The sequence below is a fragment of the Oncorhynchus keta genome, chromosome 34 (genome assembly GCF_023373465.1).
Source record: "Oncorhynchus keta strain PuntledgeMale-10-30-2019 chromosome 34, Oket_V2, whole genome shotgun sequence".
Lineage (NCBI taxonomy): Eukaryota > Metazoa > Chordata > Actinopteri > Salmoniformes > Salmonidae > Oncorhynchus > Oncorhynchus keta.
In genome coordinates this window covers 25,835,047-25,857,852 of record NC_068454.1, presented here as the reverse complement: position 1 = coordinate 25,857,852, position 22,806 = coordinate 25,835,047, and the positions used below count along the sequence as shown (strand labels likewise).

At 44.0% G+C, this 22,806-nt stretch overlaps 1 protein-coding gene and 2 pseudogenes across 1 annotated transcript in view; 2 read left to right on the top strand and 1 right to left on the bottom strand.

Annotated features, from left to right (window-relative positions):
- The window catches only part of LOC118366870 (ubiquitin-conjugating enzyme E2 E3-like), a 181,088-nt gene that overhangs the window by 49,571 nt on the left and 108,711 nt on the right, over nucleotides 1–22,806 (top strand). The gene's annotated exons all lie outside the window — the stretch shown is intronic.
- LOC127915076 (general transcription factor IIF subunit 2-like) overlaps nucleotides 1–22,806 on the top strand; it is a 31,731-nt pseudogene that overhangs the window by 7,174 nt on the left and 1,751 nt on the right.
- On the bottom strand, nucleotides 6,118–6,935 carry LOC127915075 (BTB/POZ domain-containing protein KCTD4-like; annotated as a pseudogene).

Here is a 22,806-nt window from a genome sequence, read left to right as displayed (position 1 = left end):
TGTTGACCTGTTTAAGGTCTTACTCACATCGGCTGCGGCGAGCGTGATCACACAGTCTTCCTGGAACAACTGGTGCTCTCATGCATGTTTGTGTTATTTGCCTCGAAGTGAGCAAAGAAGTAGTTTGGCTTGTTTGACAGGCTCGTGTCACTGGGCAGCTCTCAGCTGTGCTTCCCTTTTGTAGTCTGTAATGGTTTGCAAGCCCTGCCACATCCGACGGCGTCGGAGCCGGTGTAGTACGATTAGATCTTAGTCCTGTATTGATGCTTTGCCTGTTTGATGGTTTGTCGGGGGCATAGCAGGGATTTCTTAAGCTTCCGGGTGAGAGTCCCACTCCTTGAAAGCGGCAGCTCTAGGCTTTAGCTCAGTGCCGCTGCTGCTGCCTGTAATCCATGGCTTCTGGTTGGGTCAAATCACGGTCACTGTGGGGACAACGTCATCGATGCACTTATTGGTGAAGCCAATGACTGATGGGGTGTGCTCCTCAATGCCATCGGAGGAATCCCAGAACATGTTCCAGTCTGTGCTAGCAAAACAGTCCAGTAGCTTAGCATCTGCTTCATCTGACCACTTTTTTATTGATCTAGTCACTGGTGCCCGCTGCTTTATTTTTGCGTGTAACCAGGAACCAGGAGGATAGAATTATGGTCAGATTTGCCAAATGGAGGGGGAGTGAGCTTTGTATACTCTGTGTGTGGAGTTATAGGTGGTCCAGAGTTTTTCTTCCTCTTTTTCCACATTCTGTTACATTACAGCCTGATTCTAAAGTTGATTAAATTGTAAAAAACATCCTTATCAATCTACACTCACTACCCCATAATGACAAACTGAAAACAGATTTTAGAAAATGTATTACAAATAAAAAATAACTTATTTATATAAGTATTCAGACCCTTTGCTATGAGACTTGAAATTGAGCTCAGGTGCATCCTATTTTCATTGATCATTCTTGATGTTTCTACAACTTGATTGGAGTTCACTTGTGGTTATTTCAATTTATTGGACAGGATTTGGAAAAAGGCACACACCTGTCAATATAAGGTCCCACATTTGACTACATGTCAGAGCAAAAACTCAGCCATGAGGTTGAAGGAGGTGTCCGTAGAGCTCCGAGACATGATTGTGTCGAGGCACAGATTTGGGGAAAGCTACCAAAAATGTCTGCAGCATGGAAGGTCCCTAGAACGAAATGGCCTCCATCATTCTTAAATGGAAGAAGTTTGGAACCACCAAGACGCTCTTCCTAGAGCTAGCCGCCCGGCCAAACTGTGCAATTGGGAGAAGGGCCTAGGTCAGGGGAGGTGACCAAGAACCCAATGGTCACTCTGACAGAGCTTCAGAGTTCCTCTGTGGAGGTGGGAGAACCTTCCATAAGGACAAGCATCTGCAGCACATGACCGCCTGCTTTGAGTTTGTCAATAGGCACCTAAAGGACACAGACCATGAAAAACAAGATTCTCCGGTCTGATGAAACCAAGATTAAACTCTTTGGCCTGAATGCCAAGTGTCACGTCTGGAGGAAACCTGGCACCATCCCTACGGTGAAGCATGGTGGTGGCATCATCATGCTGTGGGGATGTTTTTCAGCGGCAGGGACTGGGAGATTAGTCAGGATCGAGAGAAAAGATGAACGGAGCACAGTACAGAGAGGTCCTTGATGAAAACCTACTCCAGCTCAGGACCTCAGACTGGGGCGAAGCTTCACTCCAACAGGACAACGACCCTAAGCACACAGCCAAGACAATGCAGGAGTGGCTTCGGGACAAGTCTCTGAATATCCTTGAGTGGCCCCTGACTTGAACCCGATCTAACATCTCTGGAGGGACCTGAAAATAGCTGTGCAACGCGCTCCCAATTCAACCTGACAGAGCTTGAGAGGATCTACAGAAGACTGGGAGAAACTCCACAAATACAGGTGTGCCAAGCTTGTAGTGTTATACCCAAGCAGAGTCTAAGATGTTATCGCTGCCAAAGGTGCAACAAAGTACTGAGTAACGGGTCTGAATACATTTTGTAACATTTCTAAAAACCTGATTTTGCATTATTATGAGGTACTGCGTGTAGATTGAGGGGAAAAAACTGGTAAATCAATCAACATTTTACAAAAATGTGCCTGAGTACTTTCGAATGCACCGTACATAGCGTATATTCCTACACTGTAAGGAATTTGTCCAATTAGCTTACTTCTTCAAATTGGGGGACTAGATACATAGTGCTTTATTTCTAAATGGTAAAACAGATATGTATAAACATACCCTCAAATAAAAACAGAAATTCTGTACTGTCACCTGTTATGAACAGTTACTTCTAAAATATAAAATGCTTTCTGGAGACACATTTTAAAATGTAGCTTTACTGTCCAAATACATGTGGAAGGGAGTGTATGTACTACATAGATGATGTACAAGTGTGTGTGTATATATTGGGCCTGTGTAGAACATAAAAATATTGTTTAGAATGTACAGATTCTTTCGAATATCGAGGTTTCTAGGTTATTTAGTGCTTACTGAAGGCTGGTGATTTATTTGAGAGAGACCTTGCAGCATGTGGCTCAGCTCCTTAACAAAGTGATTGATTCGGCTGTGTGTGTTTGTCTCTTTCTCTGCCTTTCTTTCTCTTTTCATCTGCCTTTCTCTGCCATTCATATGGCTCCTCTCTCCCCTCTGCCTTTTCTCTCTCTCTTTCTCTATACCTCCCTCTCTCGGGCTCTTCCCCCTCTCTGCCTCTTCTTCCTCTACCCTCTTTCTGCCTCTCTCCTCTTCCCCCTCTCCCTTCTCTCTGCCCCCTCTTTCTCCCTGCCTCTTCCTCCTCTCATCCTTTTCTCTGCCTCTTCTCCCTCTACCCTCTCTCTTTCTCTTCCCCCTCTAGCCCTCTTTCCCCTCTAGCCCTCTTTCCCCTCTAGCACTCTTTCCCCTCTAGCACTCTTTCCCCTCTAGCACTCTTTCCCCTCTAGCACTCTTTCCCCTCTAGCACTCTTTCCCCTCTAGCACTCTTTCCCCTCTAGCACTCTTTCCCCTCTAGCACTCTTTCCCCTCTAGCACTCTCCCTCTAGCACTCTTTCCCCCTCTAGCACTCTTTCCCTCTTTCCCCTCTAGCCCTCTTTCCCCTCTAGCCCTCTCCCTCTTTCCCCTCTAGCCCTCTTTCCCCTCTAGTCCTCTTTCCCCTCTAGCCTTGGCCTCTTGTCCAGTCTAGGTTGGCTGTAGTTGATCCGTCCATTAGAATCATTCCAGGGGTAAAAGGATGGTTAGGAATGTTAGTTGTTTCCCTTAGTTACGCATAGACATGGAGACACCTAATGCCATAAAGGAACAAGCTCGGTGTGTGTGTGTGTGTGTGTGTGTGTGTGTGTGTGTGTGTATATTAGAGGAAGAAAGTCAGTGTGGAGACAAACAGTGAATATTAATCTGAATATTAATCTGTTAATTGGTTGCCTCTGTTTTTAATAAGCTGTGTGCTCTCTGTATTTCTGTATTTTCCTCTCTCTGTTGTTCTCTTGTTCTGTATTAATCCCCACCCCTCTCTCCCTGATCCCACTGCTTCTTCCTCTACCCCACTTCCTCCATCTCTTTCTCACTCTCCTTGCCACCTGTGGCTGAGATGTTCACCAATCTGAGCTAACAGCTAATAGGCACAGTGGTACCTCATCAAATATGGATGGGCCTGCAATTAAAAAGCTCTTAGGTTTGATGTCCCCCTCAGCACACTGCTGGCTTTGGGAGCCTCGTGTTTTCTCCAATGAAAGAAGAGAGAGAGAAGAGAGTGTGTGCGTGCATGGAGCTTGAGTCTGCTGTGGTGGATCAGAAGGGATGTGTTCAGTAGTATGAAACATAGAGACAGTGTTCACTGTGTGTGTCATGAGTAGGGGGCTGTAGGTCTGAAGAAGGAGTGTGCTACAACAGATGGTTTCCAGGGGTTTGAGACGCAGGCTAAGTCTAGGTAGGTTTATTATGTGGTCAACACTACTACAGCTACTGTACATAAAGCAGAGACTGAGTTTGGTTATTTTAGTTCCTAATATTCTGTTCTCGCACAATCTGTTGCCTTGTGTCAGAAGGGTTCTGTCAGAGATGAATTACAAGGAGGTAAAACAATTAGCACTGGGAGGCAGGGGACTCTGTCCAAACGAAAGGAAACATGTCTGCTTAGTCAGAGGTGCACCGTATCATACTCTACCACCAGTACTGGTACAAACATTTCATACTGACCCCTGCTCAACAACAACCCCTTTAGCAGAGTTTTGGGAAATAACTACACAATTAGTGATTCAATATGTTTAGTCTTGTTGTGGAATGTAGTATTGGCCTAAATGCATAGTGAAATAATTGATAGTACTACACATTTAAAAGGTTGAGATATGGATGTAAAAAGAGGTACACCTTGAGGGAAGAGAGCAGTGTTTATTGAACTGCCTTCCGGACCCACTTCTTAAAATATCACCAGTCTCCATGGTCTGGGAGCATAAATCCTAGAGGCCCTGGGATGAAGACACCTGCACAACTGTCAATCACTAACCTCACTCACCAGTGATCACTTCCTATATGAAATGTTGGCTTAAAACATTGGGCTTCCGAGTGGCGCAGCGGTCTAAAGCACTGCATCTCAGGCGTCATTACAGTCCCTGGTTCGAGTCCAGGCTGTATCATGTCCGGCTGTGATTGGGAGTCCCATAGGGCGGTGCACAATTGGCCCAGCGTCATCCAGCGTCATCCAGGTTTGGCCGGCATTGTAAATAAGAATTTGTTCTTAACTGACTTGCCCAGTTAATAAAGGTTAAATAAAAAATAATGTAAAAAAATGATAAATGTAGTGAAATGGGAAAAGAGATTTAATATAGGAATTCAGATTTGATTATGATTCTTTCAGGTAGGTTATTACATTACAGATGTAGGATCTTAATTTGAGCCAGTTTGCTACAGCAGGAAAATAATCCTTCAGAAACAGTAAATGTGAATTATTATATGGATTATAAATCATTTACATTTTTGTACGAGTTGATACATTTTTGTTAAGGATAAATCAAGCCTGAAATTTCAAAGTGGAAATTATAAACTTCAGAAGCTTTTTTTTAAAGCCTCAAATACACTGCATGTTTTACTTTTCCTGAATGAAGGTTCTGCAACGGTGATTAAGATCCTAAATCTGTACGTCAAAACACTGCATGTTTGGTTTGAGGTGACTGCTCTGGGATGTTGGGCACGGATGCATGTTCCAGTACACTAAGCTGACTTTCTAAGTTGCTAACTCTGTTACAGTTCTACGTCTGATACATTAGTTCCCAGTCTATTCTATTAAAGCGCTATGGTCAGCTCTGTCTGCCTTAATCAACTGTCATAATGTTGATGCAATTAAATATGATATACAAGTCCCCTTGTACTGTATATAAAAGAGTAGACACAAATGCCAGCATGACTTGTGGAAAATATTAGATAATATAATCATGCCGATATTCATGACTTTTATTTTGTGTGAAACAAAACATTCACATTTCCAAAAGAACATACATTGTCACATACTCACTCACAGCACTTACTCACTCACAGCACTTACAATCACAATGTTGGTGTCTGATTTGAAAATCTTCACTGCACATGCATCATGCTAGATTTGAACCTTTGGGTCTAGTCAGGCAAGTTGCTGCAATTAAACAATAGTTTTTTGTCCAATGATCAGCAACAGTCAGTCAGAGGTATAGTGTTCAACTGTACCTCTCACCTCAGGTCACACAACTCCACTCAAAACACAGCAACCGAAAACACACACTGTAATACCTCACGGTGCACTAAGGCTGGTTTGAAGGGGAAGCAGCCTGGATGGAAAAAGCAGCGTATGTATGCGTAATTCAGTAGGGGACTGGTCCTCTGAGAGGTTGTGTTCTGTCCTGCAGCAGTGAGGGTGGATGCTCTCTCTCTTGACTCTTCGGTTGGACTCCAGACAAAGTGCAGAGAAATGACTGTCCTGCGTCAGTTTCAATCTAGGGGCTTGAGGCCAATCTGGAATCGGACACCTTTCTCCTTCCCTCATCCCTTCGTCTCCCTCTTGTTTCCCTCACTACCTACTGTACCTGCCCCCTCTCTCCAGTCGTCCCCTCTCTATCCACCTCCCTGTTCATTCCCTTCCTGATCCTGCTCCCCCAGCTTTCCCTCTTCCCTGCCTCTCCCCACCCTCTCTTACTTGACAAAGTGCAGAGCCTCTGCGGCCACCACAGATCCCTTGCTGCTGTCCAGAGAGCTGATTAGAGAGAAGCCAGCCTTCAGGGCCAGCATCACTGTCTCTAGCTTCAGACACTCCAGTGTACACAGGAAGGTACTGTCCTGTTTCAGCACCAGCCTGGAGCCAGGGTCCGACTTGATGAAGTGGCGGAACTGGATCACGTTGGACGACACCTCAAACTCCTCCGGGAAGCCGTCCAGCCGGCTCTTTGAGATCTGAACCAGGCGCCCTTTGATCTTGTCGATGAAGGAGGGGTCGCTGCAGTACACCTTGAAGCCTTGCGACCTCTCGTCAGTCACCTCCAGGAAGGCGGGCTCCGTTGCGCCGCCCGCATCCCCTCCCACTCTGAAATGGCCTCCACCAATCCGCTGAGGCGGTAGAACTCTGCTTCTCCTCTCAGAAGGCCCATCTCTCGGAAGTCGTCGGGCAGCTGCAGGTCTCCGGTCCGCAGGAAGTTGAGGATGTGTCTGAACACGGGGCCGTCGCGGTCGATGAAGGGGTTGCCCATGGAGTCAGTGTGCTGGATAGGCTTCCTGCCGCTGGCCAGCTCCTCCAACACTGACCCTGGTGGCGGCTGAGGGTGGTGCGGTGTGCAGCATAGAGAAAGCCCCCACGTTGAGAGTGATGGTGCCTGAGGAGGGCTTCTTGATGCTCTTGCTGGGCTGCAGCAGGTCTGGGTTGATCTGTCTCAGTTCACTGTCCATCCTTCTGAGGTTCCATTCCATGCCGCTCCCGCTCAACAACCGCACAGTCTTTTGTCTGTGTGTGTGTCCTCAGGATAAGTGTGTAGCGTGCAGTAACAAAGTGTGTGTGTGTGTGTGTGTGTTAGCGTATGGGAACGTCACAGAGAGGTACTGGCATAGAGAGGAGTGCAGAGCGCACTGGTAACAGAATGAGTCTGCCTCTATTTGTCTCTCTCTCCTCCCTCTTACATCCCTCCTCACTCTCTCGCTCTCTCTCTCTCTCTGTGTTGGAGGAAGAGAGGGGCCAGTGCCATCCTCCATCATAGGGTGGGAGGAGAGAGTGTGTGTGTGTGCTTTAGAGAGAGAAAACAACAGAGTAGAAAGAGTGACAGGTGCACTCCTTGCCCCTCTCTCATCCTCTCTAAATCTCCCTGTCTTCTCTTTCCCCTCTCTCCTTCCTCTCATCCCCCCTCTCTTTTCTATTTCTCTCCATCTTCCCTTATCCCACCTCTCATCCAGCCCCCTCTCTCTTTCTTCCAACTCTCTACTCCTCTCTCTCCCTGTCTTCATAATTAGCCCTCTCCTCTCGCTGATGAAAGGTTCCTCAGCTGTGCTTCTGCACGTGAGAGCAAAGGAGGCCCTGAACACACACGCTTTATATACGCTTGCAGATACACACCAACCTCCTACCAACACACACACACACACACATGACATTGTCCTGGATGGGAACTTGGATTACAAACCTCTCTCCCCAACCCCTAGACTGAGAGAGGGGAGGTGGCAGTATCTCTGTTATAGAGACTTACTGCAGTCAGATATATGTTAGACTATGTTTACAGCTTTGTTCAGGGTGGCATTACTGGCAGCATGGTGGGCACATTCGCTGGCAGTGTGATGCAGAGATTGGGATGGGCAGATGGCCTGATTTCTCTCTCCAAGATTGCTTACAGTTGGTTAAGATCTCCCTGTGTGTTTTTGTGGGAACAGCCCAATTACTGGTGAATGCAGGCAGGGTCTTTGATTTGTCCACATCTTCCTTGTATCCAGTTGACTGGAAGGTAATTGGGTCTGAACAGAGTGTCATGTCTCTGTTACTATGCCAACAGTCTCTGTTACTGCTCTATAAGGAAGACCGATGCATGTTTGTTATTATGGTCATAGACTTGTTAGCCTCCAGAGCATGGAGCAAGGGGCTTAATCAGTAATGTACACTATATATATCAAAAGTATGTGGATTTGCCTATTTCAGCCACAATAATTGGCAGGGTTGCACATTTTGGGGAATATTCAGAGGTGGAAATATTCAGAGGTGGGAATTAACGAGAATATATAGGAATTAACAGAAATAATGCAAAATAATATTAATACCATTTAAATAATGTTTTTGCATTGGATATATTTTCCATATCATATGGAGACAAACATAAACCTTTTACCTTATCATAAGTAGACATAATTGCCAATTATTAAATCCTTCCAATATAAATACATTTAGAGAAACAATTTAGTTACGAATTGAACTTTAATTAAATGAGTTGACTCTTCACATGGGATGATTTCACTGAACAACAAAAGAAAGGGAATATTGAATGATCCCCAATGATCCATTGCATGTCCCAAAACTTTTTCAACATAACCGAAAGGTTGCAAGTTCGAATCCCCAAACTGACAAGGTACAAATCTGTCGTTCTGCCCCTGAACAGGCAGTTAACCCACTGTTCCTAGGCCGTCATTGAAAATAAGAATTTGTTCTTAACTGACTTGCCTAGTAAAATAAAAAAAATAAAACATCTGTAAAATGATAGTCTAGAAACTAAAGCTTTGGTTGTTTTCCTCTCAGGCTTTCATGTCTTCTGCCTGGACCTCAATGTCCACCTCTTGAACATCAGACTCTGAGGCCTCATCTTCAGTCACTTAACAACCTTGTTGAGGATGGCTCGTTGTCAGACTAAAAGCCTAGAATTTGCCCGGATGGCCACCATTTTTCAACCCTTCTATTGGTCAGCCTGTTGCATGCTTTGGTGTGTGTGTTCCCAAACAAGGACCAGTTACGCTCTGAGGCGGCTGATGTTGGTGGGATTTGGAGGATGATAGGGGAAAGAGCCTCAGATCCACAAAGTCCCTTCCACCAGGTGGCTGATAAGATATGTTGGGAAGACTGCCATATTGCATTTCCATCACAAAGCCCTTGCTTGGAAGTGTACATCGCCAGACTGCTAAGAACCTTGTCCTCATCCAGGCCAAGGTGGCGAGACATGGTAGTGATGACACCATAGGCCTTGTTGATCTCTGCACCAGACAGGATGCTCTTGCCAGCATACTTGGGGTTCAACATGTACGCTGGAGTGTATGGGCTTCAGGCAGAAGTCTTCACGCTTTTTGATGTACAGTGGGGCAAAAAAGTATTTAGTCAGCCACCAATTGTGCAAGTTCTCCCACTTAAAAAGATGAGAGGCCTGTAATTTTCATCATAGGTACACTTCAGCTATGACAGACAAAATGAGAAAAAATCCAGAAAATCACATTGTAGGATTTTTTAATGAATTTATTTGCAAATTATGAGAGGGAACTCTCGGAGCGACAACACACAAGCCTAAGATCACCATGCGCAATGCCAAGCATCGGCTGGAGTGGTGTAAAGCCAGCCACCATTCGACTCTGGCGCAGTGGATAGAGTTCTCTGGAGCGATGAATCACGCTTCACCATCTGGCAGTCCTGCGAACTAAATGGGTTTGGCGGAAGCCAGGAGAACACTACCTGCCCCAATGCATAGTGCCAACTTAAAAGTTTGGTGGAGGAGAAATATAGGTCTGGGGTTGTTTTTCATGGTTAGGGCCAGGCCCCTTAGCTCCAGTGAAGGGAAATCTTAACGCTACAGCATGCAATGACATTCTAGATGTTTCTGTGCTTCCAACTTTGTGGCAACAGTTTGGGGAAGGCCCTTCCTGTTTCAGCATGACAATGCCCTGTGCACAAAGCAAGGTCTATACAGAAATGGTTTGTCAAGATCTGTGTGGAAGAGCTTGACTGGCCTGCACAGAGCTCTAACCTCAACCCAATCGAACACCTTTTGGGATGAATTTGAATGCCGACTGTGAACCAGGCCTAATCGCCCAACGTCAGTGCCTGACCTCACTAATGCTCTTGTGGCTGAATGGAAGCAAGTCCCCGCAGCAATGTTCCAACATCTAGTGGAAAGCCTTCCCAGAAGAATGGATGCTGTTATAGCAGCAAAGGGGGACCAACGCCATATTAATTCCCATGATTTTGGATGTTCAACGAGCAGGTGTCCACATACTGTATTACACACTACATGACCAAAAGTAAGTACAATGTTTCTTTCTACATGGGCTGACTGACTGTGGCAAACTGCCTGGACAATGTATACTCATGTCACTCATGGTATCTAAGAGTGTGGGGGGGGGGTTATTGACAGTTTGGTCCCTGAGGAAAGGGAGAGAGAGAAACAGAGGGAGTGCGTGTGTCCTGCAGGTGATGGGCTGTCAGTCAGACAGTGATGTTACTGGACCCCCTCTTCTCTCTTCCTTCATCTATCACAAACACACACTCTACCTTGGGGGCAGAAGTCTAATTGAAGTAAATAGTGACATCAATGTCAGGTTGTGTGTGTGTGTGTGTATCTAACAAGGGGGATGTATTTTCTCTCAGTGTGAAGTCTGTTTTTGGGGGCTGTCTATAGTTATACATAAAGCTCTGGTGTGTGAATGCTGGTGTTCAAATTGAAATTAAACCAAGCAATCACCCCAGAATCCAGGTGTAGAGCATTCCCCACACACTCTCGACACAGAGACAACCTATCCAATAGAATACCACTCTCTGCTGTCTCCAGAAGTGGAGGCACAACTTCCATTCACTCAACCCCTTAAATAGATGTACCTGTGGACAATCAGTGTGGCAGTCTGACAAACCTTTCCATTCAGTTAATTGTGTGTGTGTATAAATCGATAACGGTGACATTTTCGACTTAAACTCGTTGAATAAAGATTTAGCTCAGAGTATCAGAATCAACCAATAGGAAGCATGATGCAAAAAAAACATTTAAATTTTAATTGGGAGGTTCCGAGTTGTCTATGAGCGTATGATCCCAGAGTGATGGCTCACCACAGTGACGTCTGTGACACATCGGCGATCAACGAGGCGGCTCGACCGTATCGTGGTGCTTTTTAATCATGATGTGATTAATGGAATCATCCCCGCATTAGAATTGCAAACGAGGCAGTGGAACAGCGGAGAGGGGATGGTGGGTGGGTGGGTGGGTGGGTGGGTGGGTGACCTGCGCTCCTTCCCAGCCTTATCACACCATCATTACCTGAGATAATTGTTCAACATCATGTTGGAATCTATTTGATTTCTTTTTCTTTTTAATGAGAGCAGTAATGGGGATTTCCATCAGTAAAATCACTGTCTCTATTCATTAAAGATGTTGAGTTATTCATAATGCTGCTGGCCAAGTCAGAGCTGTAACGTTATATCACAAACTGCAGTGAAGCTGGCATAGCAACAGTAGCCTTGAGGAACATAGATGGTGTGTGTGTGGCAGAGGTGGTTATGGAACCTTGCCTGAGACCTGTAGACTTGCATAAGGCTCCCTAAGCTAATGACTGGCCTTTAGCTCAGCAGGCTAACACGGTTTAGGGCTGTACAGACAACCCAGGTTCAAACCCAATTAGTCACATGTGTTCTCTATGGCAAAACACTTTGAGAGTTGGTTATATTTGGGCAAATATCTCCACTAACGGTGCTGAAAATATCCTCCGGTGGGTTTTATACAGGTAATGAAGTAAATGAATAACCCCTCACAACAGATTGTTGATAAAGATGTATTCTCTCTCCCTTCTGAATGCCCTACCAGGAGAGATTAGTGGTTCTATAGTATTACGTATCCTCATCATATCTTCATCATATCTAAGTGTCCCCCCCCACATGGGAAGTCATTTATAGATCTGGTGGTCACAGGCTTTGAGCATGCAGTCAGCTTACATCTCCACTATTGAGACATGTTTGGCTGCTTTTCCAAGGCTGTGTTGTGTGGTATAGTAAAAGTGTGCTGTGGATTATCAATAGGACAAAAACCGCAATGGGGCCATCATTAATGAGCAGGTTCATAAGGCGTTTGTTTTTGACGTAAGGTTAGAGACTACCGTGGTGGTCTGAAAGATTCCTGTACGCAGGCTGATAGTAGTAGTCGATCTAGTCAACAGGTTTCCTCTCAGGTTCTCACTCTCCTTTCTTTCTTTCTTTCTGTCTCTCTCTCTCTTTTTTTTTTACAGGCTTTGTCGCTATTCTGTCCCCTCAAGGATGAGTACTGCAATTTACGAACACATTCCTCCTCCCATAGCCACTTTTCTATCTGAGGGTTTTTGGTAGTCTAGCGTCTATCTGAAATTCACCAGAGGCTTGAGAAATCTGAAGGCTCCTGGAATATTCAGATCCAGAGGGAAGTGTCTAGGGAATATCAGTGGGAGGGGGGGGTGAGTGTGTGTGCTTTTTAGATGGAGGGTCCTTAGAGAAGATAAGAGGTTAGAGATGGTGGGAGAAGATGAGTGGGCGGTAGCTTGACCTTCTCACCCTTCTTTCTCCTCTTCTCTCTCCTCCCGTTCTCTCTCCTCCTGTTCCTCTCCCTCGTAGCACGACAGCCTTGAGCAACAAATGCTGTGGCCATTCCACCTCTCACTGTGCCCTCCTCCTCCTCTCATTCTGTTCTCTTCTCTTTCTGCTTCCTTCCCATCTCTGTCTCCTTCTCTGCATGTTCAGCTTTGTTCTCCTACATACCAGTGTCCCTTGGGACCTGCAAGTTTTTATCCTAATTCATTCCACACTAAACAGACACAAACCCTCAACACTCCCAGTCTTATACAACCCTACAGGAGAAGAGGCATGAGCAGACTGAGAGGGGTATAGAGTAGGGGATAGGTTGAAAAAGAGAACTGGAAGAGCGTAAGGAGCCTTGAGTGGAGAAAATGAGGTAGAGGGGAGATCTACAGTATACTATTCTCTCCCATACAGCCCTGACCCAGATGATCTCTGCCAGGGGCCTGTGAGTGACTAGAGGGGGAGATGGAGGCAGGCTGCTCTGAAGTTGAGAAATGCGTTTGTGTGTTTAGGGAGATGCACCGACAAGTGTTTCAGCCCTTATCATGCAATAATTGCACATAATGCATCCATTTGTGAAAAAGATGAGGAATGGATATTAGTGAGTGGGTGAGATCTGTGACATTGGATTGACTGACGTGATTTCTCTGGAGCCACCTGGTAAAAGTGCACAGATTTGTAATTGCACCAACAAACGCTAACTGGACATTTTCTCAGTAGAACAAAACCTGATTAGCCAACAAACAGACACCAACTGGACTTCAGTGGTGGTTGGCTGTTCTTTGGCGTTTGTTGGACAGTCTGGACAGAGTGTACTATTTATCTCTGTATGACAGTGTCTCATACAATTGTGTGAACCTATCCTGGCCCCCTTGTTAGACACACACACACGCATATACACACACACACACTTTTGTTTTGCTATCCTTGTAGGGACCAAACAATTGATTCCCATCCAAAATCCAAATTTTCTTAACAAACCATAACCTTAAGCCTAACCTTAACCCCATAAAACTATGCCTTCCTATTTGTCTGAATTTTCCTTGTTTTACTATCCTTGTGAGGACTTCTGGTGCCCACAAGGATAGTTACACACACACACACACACACACACACACACACACACAATGACAAAGAAAACGCCAAATAGATTAATCGCTATATTTTGAAATGGCAAGCTGTTGATGTGCAGTCCAGTGGCAGTTGATGGAGATTTGGAGTGTTGGCTGTGGAGTACTCAACTTGGGTGGTTCCACCTATTTCACCTGTTTCTCTACTGATTCAGTCAAGTGATTCAGTTCAGTCAAATATATATATATATTTGGGCTGCATGTTTAGTACGGTGCTGAAGAATATGAAAAATACTTATTGAAAGAAAGAATACACTGTGATTTAAAACAGCATTCTGCTATTGATGTGTGTGGGTCCTTAAAGGAAACGTATTGTCTTTGTTTCAGATAAGATCAGTCTGGAGGGCATGGTGGTACAGAGAGCGGAGTGCAGACCAGCCGTCAATGAAAACTATATGAAACTGAAGAAGTGAGTGAAACAAAATTCAATACAATTTCAATATACAGTACAAGTCAAAAGTTTGGACACAGCTACTCATTTCAGGGTTTGTCTTTATTTGCACTATTTTCTACATTGTAGAATAATAGTGAAGACATAACAACTATAAAATAACACACATGGAATCATGTAGTAACCAAAAAGGTGTTAAACAAATGAAAAATATGTTTCATATACGAGATTCTTCAAAGTAGGCACCCTTTGCCTTGATGACAGCTTTGCACATTTACATTTAAGTCATTTAGCAGACGCTCTTATCCAGAGCGACTTACAAATTGGTGCATTCACCTTATGACATCCAGTGGAACAGTCACTTTACAATAGTGCATCTAAATCTTAAAAGGGGGGTGAGAAGGATTACTTATCCTATCCTAGGTATTCCTTAAAGAGGTGGGGTTTCAGGTGTCTCCGGAAGGTGGTGATTGACTCCGCTGTCCTGGCGTCGTGAGGGAGTTTGTTCCACCATTGGGGGGCCAGAGCAGCGAACAGTTTTGACTGGGCTGAGCGGGAATTGTACTTCCTCAGTGGTAGGGAGGCGAGCAGGCCAGAGGTGCACACTCTTGGCATTCTCGCAACCAGCTTCATGAGGTAGTCACCTGGAATGCATTTTAGTTAACAGTTAACAGGTGTGCCTTGTTCAAAGTTAATTTGTGGAATTTCTTTCCTTCTTAATGCATTCGAGCCAATCAGTTGTGTTGTGACAAGGTAGGGGTGGTATACAGAAGATAGCCCTATTTGGTAAAAAACCAAGTCCAGATTATGGCAAGAACAGCTCAAATAAGCAAAGAGAAACAACAGTCCATTATTACTTTAAGACATAAAGGTCAGTCAATCCGTAAAATTTCAAGACCTTTGAAAGTTTCTTCAAGTGGAGTCGCAAAATCTATCAAGCGCAAAGAGTTTTTATTTACTAACTCTATTTTTATCAATGTACCAATCAGGCTTCAGGAAGAAGCATAGCACAATTACAGCAGCCATGAAGGTTTTAAATGATATCACTGAAGCCCTTGACAAAAAACAGCACTGTGTCTCACTTTTTATTGATATCTCTAAGGCTTTTGATACAGTTGATCATGCTATACTAAGGCAGAGATTGTCGAGTGTAGGTCTTTCAGAGCAAGCAGTTGCATGGTTTCCTAACTATCTGTCTGATACAACTCAATTTGATGGGCTTATGTCTGTTAATAATGGTGTGCCCCAAGGCTCTGTACTTGGCCCTCTCTTATTCACTATTTATATAAATGATTTAGACAAAAATGTCCAAAATGCGCAACTTCTTTTTATGTTGATGATACTGTTATTTACTGTTGTGCCTCGTCTCTTACAAAAGCTTTCCAGAACTTGCAAACTGCTTTTTATACTGTTTAACATACCTTGTGTCAATTGAAGCTTATCCTCAATCCTGACAAAACTAAACTTATGGTGTTTTCTAAATCAAGAAACAGACCTCTGAACCTTTCACCTATTACTACCTGTCAGGGCAAGGAGATTGAGGTTGTAACCTCATATAAATATATTGGAATTTTAATTGATGACGGCCTCTCTTTTAAATTGCATATTCAACAACTTACAGAAAAATTTAATTGAAATTGGGATTTTATTTTAGGAATAAGGCCTGTTTTTCTTATGAAGCCAGGAGGCTAGTATCAGCTACATGTATGCCTTTACTAGACTATGGGGATATTTTATATATGAAGTGTTTGAGATCAATTGACACCCTTTACCATGGCACTTTGAGATTTATTTTAAACTGCAAAACCCTTACGCACCACTGCAAAACCCTTACGCACCACTGCACTTTGTATACGAGGGTTGGCTGACCTTCTAGTCACTCGTAGGCTCAGACACTGGTATACTTTTATTTACAAAGCAATTTTGGGTTTACTACCTTTTTATTTGGGCATTTTTATTGTTCAGAAATGTGGTGGGTACTCTCTTCCTTCGCTGGACTTTATCCTGCTAACTGTTCCAAATGTCCGAACTGAATTTGGTAAAAGGGCTTTATGTACTCTGCGCCATCGTCTTGGAACGCCTTAAAAAATACTTTTAAACTGGAAGAACTTGTCCTGATTGGTGTTTTTAAATCACTGATGAATGATCTTGAGACTGATTCCCTGACCTGTCAATGTTTTTAATTTGCTGTTTTTGATTTTGTTATACTCGTGTGAATTCTATGGTTTTTACTAGATTACTTGTAGTTTTTCATGTTTGTCTGTAATTTTGTAATGACTTGGTGCTGCCTATCTTCGCCAGGACGCTCTTGAAAAAGTGATTTTAAATCTCACTGAGCCCTTCCTGTAACGGCGTTCTTCGTTTGTAGAAAGAGAGTCGGACCGAAATGCAGCGTGGTGGTTGCTCATGTCTTTAATAAATGAAGAGCGATACATGAAATAACTTAATACAAAAGCAAAACAACAAATGGAACGTGAAAGGCTGTAATTAGGTTATCTGGTGAAACTACACAGAGACAGGAACAATCACCCACGAAATACAAAGCGAAACCCAGGCTACCTAAATACGGTTCCCAATCAGAGACAACGAGAATCACCTGACTCTGATTGAGAACCGCCTCAGGCAGCCAAGCCCATACAACACCCCTAATCAGCCGCAATCCCAATAACCACAAAACCCCAATAAGAAATATAACAAAACAAACCATGTCACACCCTGGCCTGACCAAACAATCAACGAAAACACAAAACACTAAGACCAAGGCGTGACACTTCCTGGTAAATAAATCAAATAAACAATGATGAAACTGGCGCTCATGAGGACCGCCACAGGAAAAGAAGACCCAGAGTTACCAGCCTCAGAAATTGCAGCCCAAATAAATGCTTTACAAAGTTCAAGTAACAGACACATCTCAACATCAACTGTTCAGAGGAGACTACATGAATCAGGCCTTCATGGTCAAATTGCTGCAAAGAAACCACTTCTAAAGGACAATAAGAAGAGGCTTGCTTGGGCCAAGAAACACAAGCAATAGACATTAGACTGGTGGGAATCTGTCCTTTGGTCTGATGAGTCCAAATTTGAGATTTTTGGTTCCAACCGCTGTGTCTTTGTGAGATGCAGAGTAGGTGAACAGATGATCTCTGCATGTGTGGTTCCCACCGTGAAGCATGGAGGAGGAGGTGTGGGGGTGCTTTGCTAAGGACACTGTCTGTGATTTATTTAGAATTCAAGGCACACCTACAGGTTGTGTAAGGACTGTTTGACCAAGCCGGAGAGTGATGGAGTGCTGCGTCAGCTGACCTGGCCTCCACAATCCCCCCGACCTCAACCAACGTCAACCCAAATGGGATGAGTTGCACTGCAGCGTGAAGGAAAAGCAGCGAACATGTGCTCAGCATATGTGGGAACTCCTTCAAGACTGTTGGAAAAGCATTCCACATGAAGCTGGTTGAGAGAATGCCAAGAGTGTGCAAAGCTGTCAAGGCAAACGGTGACTACTTTGAAGAATCTCAAATATATAAAATATATTTTGATTTGTTTAACACTTGCTTACTACATGATTCTATATATGTTATTTCATAGATATGTCTTCACTATTGTTTTACAATGTAGAAAATAGTACACATAAAGAAAAACCATTGAATGAGAATGTGTGTACAAACTTTTGACTGGTACTGTAATTAGGTGACAGCCTATTGGTGATGCTTTATTTTACTATGTCTCCTGGTTTCATTTCTGAGTGAGATTAGTAGATGTGGGAGGAACAGTAGCCATAGCGAACTCCAAGAGAATATCTAATAATGGTGTATAACTGTTCTCAATTCAGTTTTATGGGAGCAGAGGTTGGCAGGGATTGCTATAGCAACTGTTCCTTGTGTGCTATGGCAACTGTTCTCTCTCCTGTGTGTTATTTTTATATATATATATATATATATATATACATACATACATACATACATACATACATACATACATACATACATTTATATTATATTCCAACAGTCTTTCCCACATATGTTGAGCACTTGTTGGCTGCTTTTCCTTCACTCCACGGTCCAACTCATCCTAAACCATCTCAATTGGGTTGAGGTCGGGTGATTGTGGAGGCCAGGACATCTGATGCAGCACTCCATCACTCTCCTTCTTGGTCCAATAGCCCTTACACAGCCTGGAGGTGTTTTGTGTCATTGTCCTATTGATAAACAAATGATAGTACCACTAAGCGCAAACCAGATGGGATGGCGTATCACTGCAGAATGCTGTGGTAGCCATGCTGGTTAAGTGTGCCTTGAATTCTAAACAAATCACAGACGTTGTTACCATTAAAGCACCTCGCACATCACACCACATCCTCCATGCTTCACAGTAGGAACCACACATACGGAGATCATCCGTTCACCTACTCTGCGTCTCACAAAGACACAGCGGTTGGAACCAAAAATCTCAAATTTGGACTCATCAGACCAAAGGACAGATTTCCACCAGTCTAATGTCTATTGCTTGTGTTTCTTGGCCCAAGCAAACTCTTCATTGTCTCTTCGCAGCAAACTCTGCAGAGCTGGGATGGTTGTATCCCCCATATACAGTTCAGGTTGGAGTCATTAACCCCTTTTTCAACCACTCCACAAATGTCTTGTTAACTAACTATAGTTTTGGCAGTCGGTTAGGACATCGACTTTGTGCATGACACAAGTAATTTTCCCAACAATTGTTTACAGAAAGATTATTTCATTTAAAATGCACTGTATCACAATTCCAGTGGGTCAGAAGTTTACATACACTAAGTTGACTCTCTTTAAACAGCTTGGGAAATTCCAGAAAACGATGTCATGGCTTTAGAAGCTTCTGAGAGGCTAATTGACATAATTTGAGTCAATTGGAGGTGTACCTGTGGATGTATTTCAAGGCCTACCTTCAAACTCAGTGCCTCTTTGCTTGACATCATGGGAAAATCAAAAGAAATCAGCCAAATTCTAGACCTCCACAACATTGGTTCATCATTGGTAGCAATTTCCAAACGCCTGAAGGTACCACGTTCATATGTATAAACACCATGGGACCACGCAGCAGTCATACCGCTCAGGAAGGAGACGCGTTCTGTCTCCTAGAGAAGAAAGTACTTTGGTGCAAATCAATCCCAGAACAACGGCAAAGGACCTTGTGAAGATGCCACTGCTCCAAAACCGCCATAAAAGCCACTACGGTTTGCAACTGCACATGGGAACAAAGATCATACTTTTGGAGAAATGTCCTCTGGTCTGACGAAACAAAAATAGAACTGTTTGTCCATAATGACCATCATTATATTTGGAGGAAAAGGGGAGGCTTGCAAGCCGAAGAACACCATCCCAACCGTGAAGGAAGGTGTGGGGGTGCTTTTTACTGCAGGAGGGACTGGTGCATTTCACAAAATAGATGGCATCATGAGGATGGAAAATTATGTGGATATATTGAAGCAACATCTCAAGACATCAGTCAGGAAGTTAAAGCTTGGTCGCAAATGGGTCTTCCAAATGGACAATGACCCCAAGCATACTTCCAAAGTTGTGGCAAAATGGCTTAAGGACAACAAAATCAAGGTATTGGAATGGCCATCACAATGGCCCTAAACTCAATTCTATAGAAAATTTGTGGGCAGAACTGAAAAAGCGTGTGCGAGCAAGGAGGCCTTACAAACCCGACTCAGTTACACCAGCTCTGTCAGGAGGAATGGGCCAAAATTCACCCAACTTATTGTGGGAAGCTTGTGGAAGGCTACCTGAAAGGTTTGGCCTAAGTTAAACAATTTAAAGGCAAAGCTACCGAACACTCAATTAGTATATGTAAACTTCGGACACCCTGGGAATGTGATGAAAGAAATACAAACTGAAATAAATCACTCTACTATTATTCAGACATTTCACATTCTTAAAATAAAGTGGTGATCATAACTGACCTAAGACAGGGTATCTTTACTAGGATTAAAGGTCAGGAATTGTGAAACTGAGTTTAAATGTATTTTGCTAAGCTGTATGTAAACTTCCGACTTCAACTGTATATACATTCTATTGGTTGCAATTTTTATAATCATTTCAATTGGAAAAACATTTTTTTTTTAAGTTGTCATTTTGCATATCAGTTCATAAACCATGTGGCATGGAATGTGGCATCAAAAATCTCTTCCTAACTATTTGGCCATCTATATGGCATAGCTGTAAAAAAAAAAAAAAAAAAAAGTAAAAGTAAAGAAAAGTTCCTTTATATTAAACTGATATACCGACAAGTTCTTTACTTTTCCCCTTCAACTTGCTTCTTCCATTTTTGCGATAATGGTGCAATTAGTTGATTGTAATTTTGGGTAGAGCCTCTCCATGTGTGTTTGAGCACATGCATGTCTGCCTTGGTGTCTGTATGTGCACAGCAGTGCCAGTACTGTACATTATACTGAATGGCTATATGCGTTATTCAACCATTGTACAGCATAGTGGATGCTATTGTTCTGTTTTTTTTTATATTCAGTGCTCTGCCCACTGGGTTGCTTCTCTCAATAAGACCCTGTCTTCATTCATTTTAATAATTTCTCAGGTTCTCTCAAACAGTTCTGTGACAGTGTTCTAGAATGTATCCTCCTCTCCTCAGATTACAGATTGAGGTGTCTACCAAGCCCCAGCGTCTGACCGAGCAGATGGACAGGGCTGTCACTAACAACTTCAAGCCTGTATCCAACCATGTTAATAACGTAAGAACACTACAATATCACATGTTAAAATCAGTGTGTGTCTGCTTGCATGCTCCTGAAGGTTCCATATCTTTGTAGTGTTGGATCAATACACATTTGGAACTGTAATGTGCACTTCTACCATGCTCCCTCCTTGCCCCTGTGTGGGTTTTCCGTGGGTTGTTTTGTGTAGGTGGAGTATGAGAAGAAGAAGAGGGCTGAAGGTAGGATGGTGAGGGCAGACAGACAGCAGGTGATGGACATGCTCTTCTCCGCCTTTGAGAAACACCAGTACTACAACATCAAAGACCTGGTGGAGGTCACCAAGCAACCTGTGGTTAGTCACACAAACAGCAACCTGTTCACTGTCCTGTCTGATTTCATGACCATAAGTGAGTATGCGCTGCGAGCGGTTCTGCTCAGCCTTCCAAGATCGATTCCACACCACCACTGTAACCCTCTCTCTCTAGGATCGATTACACTCCACCACTGTAACCCTCTCTCTCTAGGATCGATTACACTCCACCACTGTAACCCTCTCTCTCTAGGATCGATTACACTCCACCACTGTAACCTTCTCTCTCTAGGATCGATTACACTCCACCACTGTAACCCTCTCTCTCTAGGATCGATTACACTCCACCACTGTAACCCTCTCTCTCTAGGATCGATTAGACTCCACCACTGTAACCCTCTCTCTCTAGGATCGATTAGACTCCACCACTGTAACCCTCTCTCTCTAGGATCGATTACACTCCACCACTGTAACCCTCTCTCTCCAGGATCGATTAGACTCCACCACTGTAACCCTCTCTCTCTAGGATCGATTAGACTCCACCACTGTAACCCTCTCTCTCTAGGATCGATTAGACTCCACCACTGTAACCCTCTCTCTCTAGGATCGATTACACTCCACCACTGTAACCATCTCTCTCTAGGATCGATTACACTCCACCACTGTAACCCTCTCTCTCTAGGATCGATTAGACTCCACCACTGTAACCCTCTCTCTCTAGGATCGATTAGACTCCACCACTGTAACCCTCTCTCTCTAGGATCGATTACACTCCACCACTGTAACCCTCTCTCTCTAGGATCGATTAGACTCCACCACTGTAACCCTCTCTCTCTAGGATCGATTACACTCCACCACTGTAACCCTCTCTCTCCAGGATCGATTAGACTCCACCACTGTAACCCTCTCTCTCTAGGATCGATTAGACTCCACCACTGTAACCCTCTCTCTCTACACTCCACCACTGTAACCTTCTCTCTCTAGGATCGATTAGACTCCACCACTGTAACCCTCTCTCTCTAGGATCGATTAGACTCCACCACTGTAACCCTCTCTCTCTAGGATCGATTAGACTCCACCACTGTAACCCTCTCTCTCCAGGATCGATTAGACTCCACCACTGTAACCCTCTCTCTCCAGGATCGATTAGACTCCACCACTGTAACCCTCTCTCTCTAGGATCGATTAGACTCCACCACTGTAACCCTCTCTCTCCAGGATCGATTAGACTCCACCACTGTAACCCTCTCTCTCCAGGATCGATTAGACTCCACCACTGTAACCCTCTCTCTCTAGGATCGATTAGACTCCACCACTGTAACCCTCTCTCTCTAGGATCGATTAGACTCCACCACTGTAACCCTCTCTCTCTAGGATCGATTAGACTCCACCACTGTAACCCTCTCTCTCCAGGATCGATTAGACTCCACCACTGTAACCCTCTCTCTCCAGGATCGATTAGACTCCACCACTGTAACCCTCTCTCTCAGGATCGATTAGACTCCACCACTGTAACCCTCTCTCTCCAGGATCGATTAGACCACCACTGTAACCCTCTCTCTCCAGGATCGATTACACTCCACCACTGTAACCTTCTCTCTCTAGGATCGATTACACTCCACCACTGTAACCTTCTCTCTCTAGGATCGATTAGACTCCACCACTGTAACCCTCTCTCTCTAGGATCGATTAGACTCCACCACTGTAACCCTCTCTCTCTATGATCGATTAGACTCCACCACTGTAACCCTCTCTCTCTAGGATCGATTAGACTCCACCA